The sequence below is a fragment of the Vombatus ursinus genome, unplaced genomic scaffold, assembly GCF_900497805.2.
Source record: "Vombatus ursinus unplaced genomic scaffold, bare-nosed wombat genome assembly UNPS02014942.1, whole genome shotgun sequence".
Taxonomy (NCBI): Eukaryota; Metazoa; Chordata; class Mammalia; order Diprotodontia; family Vombatidae; genus Vombatus; species Vombatus ursinus.
Window position 1 is genome coordinate 18,542,010 of NW_020954720.1, and position 6,208 is coordinate 18,548,217.

Here is a 6,208-nt window from a genome sequence, read left to right on the forward strand (position 1 = left end):
AAAGAAAACCTATATCTGGATGAGAAACTTGAAACCCCATTTGCTTATATCATCACTGATGATCCAATTCCCCAATTTTATAGATCAGTTATCAAAAATTAAGGGCCTACTCTATATATGAAAAGGAAACTGAGGCCCAGATAGGTTAAATGATTTGTCCAATGTAACATAAGCAGCAAGAATCAAAATCAGGATTTGTACTCAGGTCCTCTGACTCTAGTGCCAAGGCTTTTTGTTTATTTGTTTTGTTTTTTTGTTTGTTTTTCTTTTTTCACTGAACCATAGATAATCAGTTTTCCAAAGTTTATACAAAGAATTTATGGCCGATTCAGAGCTATATCCAGTGCCTGGCGATTTAACATTTCCAGAGTCTTCTCAGTACCCCACACTGCTGCTGCCTTGCATTGACCCACGAGAGAGACAAATGTATAACTTTTATAAAAGGAAGAGTCTAGTAATTTTTGTGCTGATTCTTTCTAAATTTCAAAAAGTAATTTCTTTTGAAAGAACTGCTCGGAGTTTAGTTTCTAAAAATAATATTTTTAATTGCATGATCTGTCTAGGTGCTGGTTGCAAAAGCAGAGCCTAAAGGCCTATTGTTGTAACAACTAATTGCAAGGCTTAATTGGGTCCTGTGGTGATTTGTCATCTGTTTATAAATTTGAAAAAAGAAACTATCTAAAGTTATGATTTGTATATTCTTTTGATTTTATAATGTGCCAACAAAAATACAACTTTTTTTTAGTTCTACCCCTGACTTGATGGCCAAAATTTATTTTAAGGACAAATAACATCTTTAACCCTGACTATTACTAGTAGAGTTAATCAGTGATCAAGTATATCCTATATATACCCCATGTAGACAGCTAAGTGGTGCAATGGAAAGAGCTCACATCCAGCCTCAGACATTTACTAGCTGGGTGACTCTGGGAAGGTCACTTAATTTCTATCTGCCTCAGTTTCCTCAAATGTAAAATGGGAACAATCATAGCACTTACTTTATAGAGTTGTTGTGAGGATCAAATAAAAGCATATTTGTGATGCACTTTGCAAAGTGCAATATAAATGTTAGCTTTTGCTCCATCTACTGCTATTGCTACTACTACTACTACTACTACTACTAGTACTACTATTACTATTATTTCTTCTAGAACAGATGATTCACTTTATTGTGAATTAGCCCTCAACCTGACCATTATCATTGCCCTCTCAGGTTTCAGCAATGAGAAGAGGTACCATACTTGTCCCCCAACAATGACTTTAAATCTCTACGGTAGGAAGCAGCTATGAAGACACCAATAAAGTGCTACTGAAAAAGCTGGGGGTGACTTACTTATGCCTCCTCCCTATTGTGACAAAGATTCAATTTCTTTTTTTGAGGGGGGGTCAGGGGGAGGGAGAAGGAATAGGTGCTCCCACCAAACTGGCTGAATACACAACTCCCAAAGTAGGGTGGGACTCCATAACCAAACAATATGCCAAGGTCAGGCTGGCCAAAACATTCCTTAACCCAGTCGGTGTCTTTTTCTTGGCGGGAAGGGGCAGTACAGAAGATGCAGGCATCCTTCCGCATTTTGAAGAAGTTCCATCCAGGGTGGCGAGAGTTTGAGCACCCACTTGGGGTTTACGTGCTGTTGTGCCGGCAGCTTTCATTCTAGCAGCGTTGGCTTTGTCTTCCAAATCATCTAGTAAACGCTCCTGGGCCAATTTGAAGAATGTATAACCGTAAATGGCCAATACCAGGACCCCAGTGCTCAGGCCGGTCAGGATGTCCCTGCCCCGCTGCTGCGGGAAGCGTTTTCTACCTCTGGGAGTGCTCCACCAGCCTCATAAAATGCAGCTGGGTGGGACTCGGTTTCTCTCCCGCTGGATCAATGCGCTGCACTGCGATATTGGAGACTTCAGGGTATTGGATCCCGCAGCTCCACCAGTGTTAGCAACAGCTATCTCCTACTACTATTATTATTAATACCTGGAGGCTACTTATAGGAAAGAAAAAAAGAAAGAAAAGAAAGAATGAAGTAGTAGAAAGTGCTAATTACATTAAAGCATATTATTAATGTCAAGAAAGGCCTAAAATGAGAACATGTATTTGATAAATTTGTTTGTTGTTTGTCACGGAGGATGGCCTTCATAGAGTACAAAAGAAAGTTTATTGTTTCCTAGAAATAATCCTATAAATCAAAGAATCTCAGAGGTAGAAAGGACCCCAGAAGTTTGATCCAACACTCACTTCATCAAGAATCCTTTCTACAACATACCTAGACAGTCATTCTGCCTTTGCTTGAAGACCTCCAATGAGAGGGAAGACCCTACTGTTTAATGTAGGCCAGATACCTTTTTGTGAGGCTTTTTTGTTTGTTTGTTTGTTTGTTTAAAAAAATCTTTCCGTACTTCGCCTACACTTGCTTTTCTGTAATTTCTACACATCTCTATTGGTTCGTCCCTCTTGTGTTAGTGTGGGAAAATATCTAAGCCTTCAACCACATGAAAGATATCCAAATACTTGAAGACAACTTTATCATATTGCACCCCCACCCCCCCCATGCCACAGCCTTCAAGTCTTTACTTCTTCAAAGTCAACATACCTGGTTCCTTTAACAGATTTTCATGTGGCATGATTTTCACTATCCAATTCTCTCCCTTGGTCATTATAAAACAGTACTTCATGTAGGATTTCACCAATGAGGGATTTATGGAGTATTAATGGAGGACTAGCACCTCTAGTCTGAGGACTTACTGAGCCCTTTTCTTGGCTGCTTTTCTACCTTTGGAGTCCACCTCTTATCAAACTCTCACCTGTGGCTCCAAGAAGCTGTGGCATGTGAAGTAGTCATACTCCAGTAAAACTGTCTTGGCAGACAGGCTAAACCAGGGTGAGGGCAACCAACAGGCTTCAAACCTGTCAGTGAGTTAGTGGGCTATCTACCCCAAGTATGTGAAGATTTTCCCCAGCAAAATGGGTGGATAAGAACAATTTGGTCTAAAGGCCATGAAGACAGTTGACATAGGCACTGTGGAATGCTTAGAGCTTGATCAGACATTGTCTGTCTGCATCCCAGGCCATCAACAGTAGTCTTGACTTTTGTCTTGCCACTGGTCTTTGATGACTGTGGAAGAGAAAATGAGACTGATGACTTTGTGCAACTCTGCCTCACTGATATCCAATATTGTCTTAAGTCAAGACATCAACTGTGATGTCATTGGTCCTCTTCAAAAACAAGAGCAAACAGCACCAGTGAGACTGTCACCTCCCTATTCTTGAACACTGCCCTTTTTAACGAAGCCCAAGTTTTAAGTCAAGTTCCATGACTGCCATATCATCCTGTTAATTCATTGAACTTGCAATCCATCCAAAACCCCAAATCTTTTTTTTTCTTCTAATTAATCTTCCCTTATTTTGTACTTGTAAATCCAAATATAAGATCATTTAAGGCAGGAGGAGGGGGAAACAGATGGAAATGTATCTGATTTCGGTAGAGGGAATTTCCTCTTCAGGACATTTCTTCTACCAGATGAATATTGGCAATTAGTCTTTGACTTACAGTCTTATAGAATTCTGCAAATTAATTGGGACAAACAATAATTTTGATATATTTTCATTTTATGACAGCAATGGTCATGTTGTGGGTTTGCTTCTCCAACTCAAAACATCTGATCTTATTCAAATGAAACAGGATTGAGTTGATTTTCCCATCTTTAGTTAGTTCTCTTTCAATTGAGTGATGGATTTTTTTCATGTCATTCACATATTTCATTGTTCTCTTTCTAGTAAGATCATTGAGCTGAAGAAATTTCAGCTTTACAATGAAAAATTTCTGCTTTTTAATATAGTTCCCAGGACCCCCAATATTCATACTTTAGGGAATGCCAACTGTGATAGGTATGATATGCATGCATATGGAAAGGAATAGTTGTCTAAAAATAATTGAGAATGGATGGCACATGGAACAGTATGAAATTTAATAGGAACAGGGCCACCATTGTGCCCTCAGGAAGCTAAAATATACAAGACACTTAATTAGGAAAAGAGCAAAAGCATGAAAAGATTCTTGATAAGCTGCATATGAATCATGCGATGGCTAAAAATTCTAAATAGAATGATCATCAACAATTTATAAGGATCTCTGATTTTCACTTTTTTGTAGGATCCCTTAATTTATGTTGGCTGTTATTTATTCCCTAGTATCTGGTTTGTGTTTCCATGACCCTTCTTATTATGTGTAAAAGGATTTGTTTGTTTCTTAGAATTTTCTAATATCAAGTGCTGCTGCCTCTGTGGAATGAAAACAAAATAGTATTGCTTGCTAGAAAATATCTGTTTAGATATACACAGTATATACAGCTATATTAATTATTGAGACTTTTCTCTCCTTGTCAGGATCTTTGTGCATTAGAAGTTTGTTCCTTTTCTGCTATAGAAAAAACAGAGTTAACATTCATGGAATATACAGAATCCCAAAGGGGAAAGCCACAGTATCTCTATATGACATTTGATATTTACTTGAGAGATGAACCCAAAGCTGTCCTCCTGGAAATAGGTAATTTAAGAGACAGAACTCTCTGGGAGGACCTATTTCCTGTATTAATTGCCTACTACCCTACATATTTATGTAGTCTTAATTGTTTGTTGCTTTCTTTTGTTTTTATTCTGTGAAACCATCTGAGGTTTCACCTGTCTCCCTAATTATAACTTCCTAGACATACTCATATGGACCCCAATAGCTCCATAGTGCCTGGGATCTTAAATACATTCCTCCACAACTCCCTTTTTGGACAACCTGGAGTAAATAGGGATATTCTTGTTTGGGAAACTCATATGGGAAAAGTTCCATACTCTCATTCCCATAAAACAATCACTGCACACAAAAATTTTAAATCATAAATTTAGATGTAGAGGGAGTAGATGACATCTTACACCCAACCAATCACCATCTTGCAACCCCAGAAAAGGAGGGAAAATCTTTAATCATGTCAGAGATGGGATTTTTCCTATACAAAAATGGAAAGCTAGGAAATCATCTTTGGTAGGAGTTATCACATGATCACATCAATTCAATCACACATAGAATTGGAAGACTGAAGCCCTCCACTACTCCATCTCCAATTGATTGTAAAGAATATAATTATGGTAAGCCCTTGTTCAGACACAAATCTGTGTGATAACTTTCTCCTTTTCCTCTCCCTGGTGCAATAGCTGGGTTGCCACATAATCACTCATTTGAAGGGACATTTATCGTCAAATGTAGTAATTGAAATGGGTGGGAGAAACCAGTCAAGTAAGTATCTCTTTTTAAAACTGCTCAAACTTACACAGACACCCACATTACAATTCCTTCTAATTAGTGCTCAAATTTATACATTTTCTTCACCGATACAAGTACTAATCCTTATGATCATTCAATCACTCCATATTGTCCTTACTCTGATGCTCCCTAGTGTAAGAGGAACAGTAAGAGATTAGAACTTGTTGGGGGAAAAGCAATTAAACAAACAAACAAAAAAAAAAACTTTGAAAACATATAAAGGGTTTGCTTAGTCCTTATTCCCTTTGAGTTCTTTCCCTTTTTCCATTTCCTCTGCTACCAGTACACTTCAGGCATTTACTACCTGACATTTGGACTGCTACTATGAACTCTTATTGGTGTTTCATCTTCAAGTCTCTTCATTTTTAATCCCTCCTGCAAATCCGATGGACAGATTTAAATTCCCAAAATATTTGTTTGGTCATATTTTTGGAACATGTAATCAGAACTGCAAAAGAACATTTGAAAGTGTGGTCTTTTGTTTTCTTTATTAAGACATTGTCATACATTTCTTTGACTGATGAAATAACTTACTGTCTTTGATCAGTGTTTTTTTTTTCTTTTCTTTTTCTCCCTCCTTTTTTGCTTTCACTTTTCTATCTTTCTTTCTTTCTCTTTCTGTCTTCCTTCCTTCCTTTCTTTCTTTCCTCTTGCTCAGAAACTTCAAAAGGCTGCTTAGTAAGCATAGGAGAAAGCCCAAACTCTTTATTCCAGTATTAAAAGTCTTCACAATACTTCTATAACCTACTTTTTTCTAGGCTTATCTTCTACTACCCTCCTACAACTATACTTTTGCTCATGCCAGATGAATTGGTTCACATTTGTCAGAGCCTGACATGTCCTTTTCCCATCTCTACTCTTTTGCTAAATTAATTTCTCTGTTGGAAATTTCCCCCTCTTAT

General features: G+C 37.7%; 1 pseudogene; it reads right to left on the bottom strand.

The window, feature by feature from the left end:
• Positions 1-1,386: 1,386 nt before the first annotated feature.
• LOC114029906 lies at positions 1,387-2,824 on the bottom strand (annotated as a pseudogene).
• Between the last annotated feature and the right edge of the window lie 3,384 nt (positions 2,825-6,208).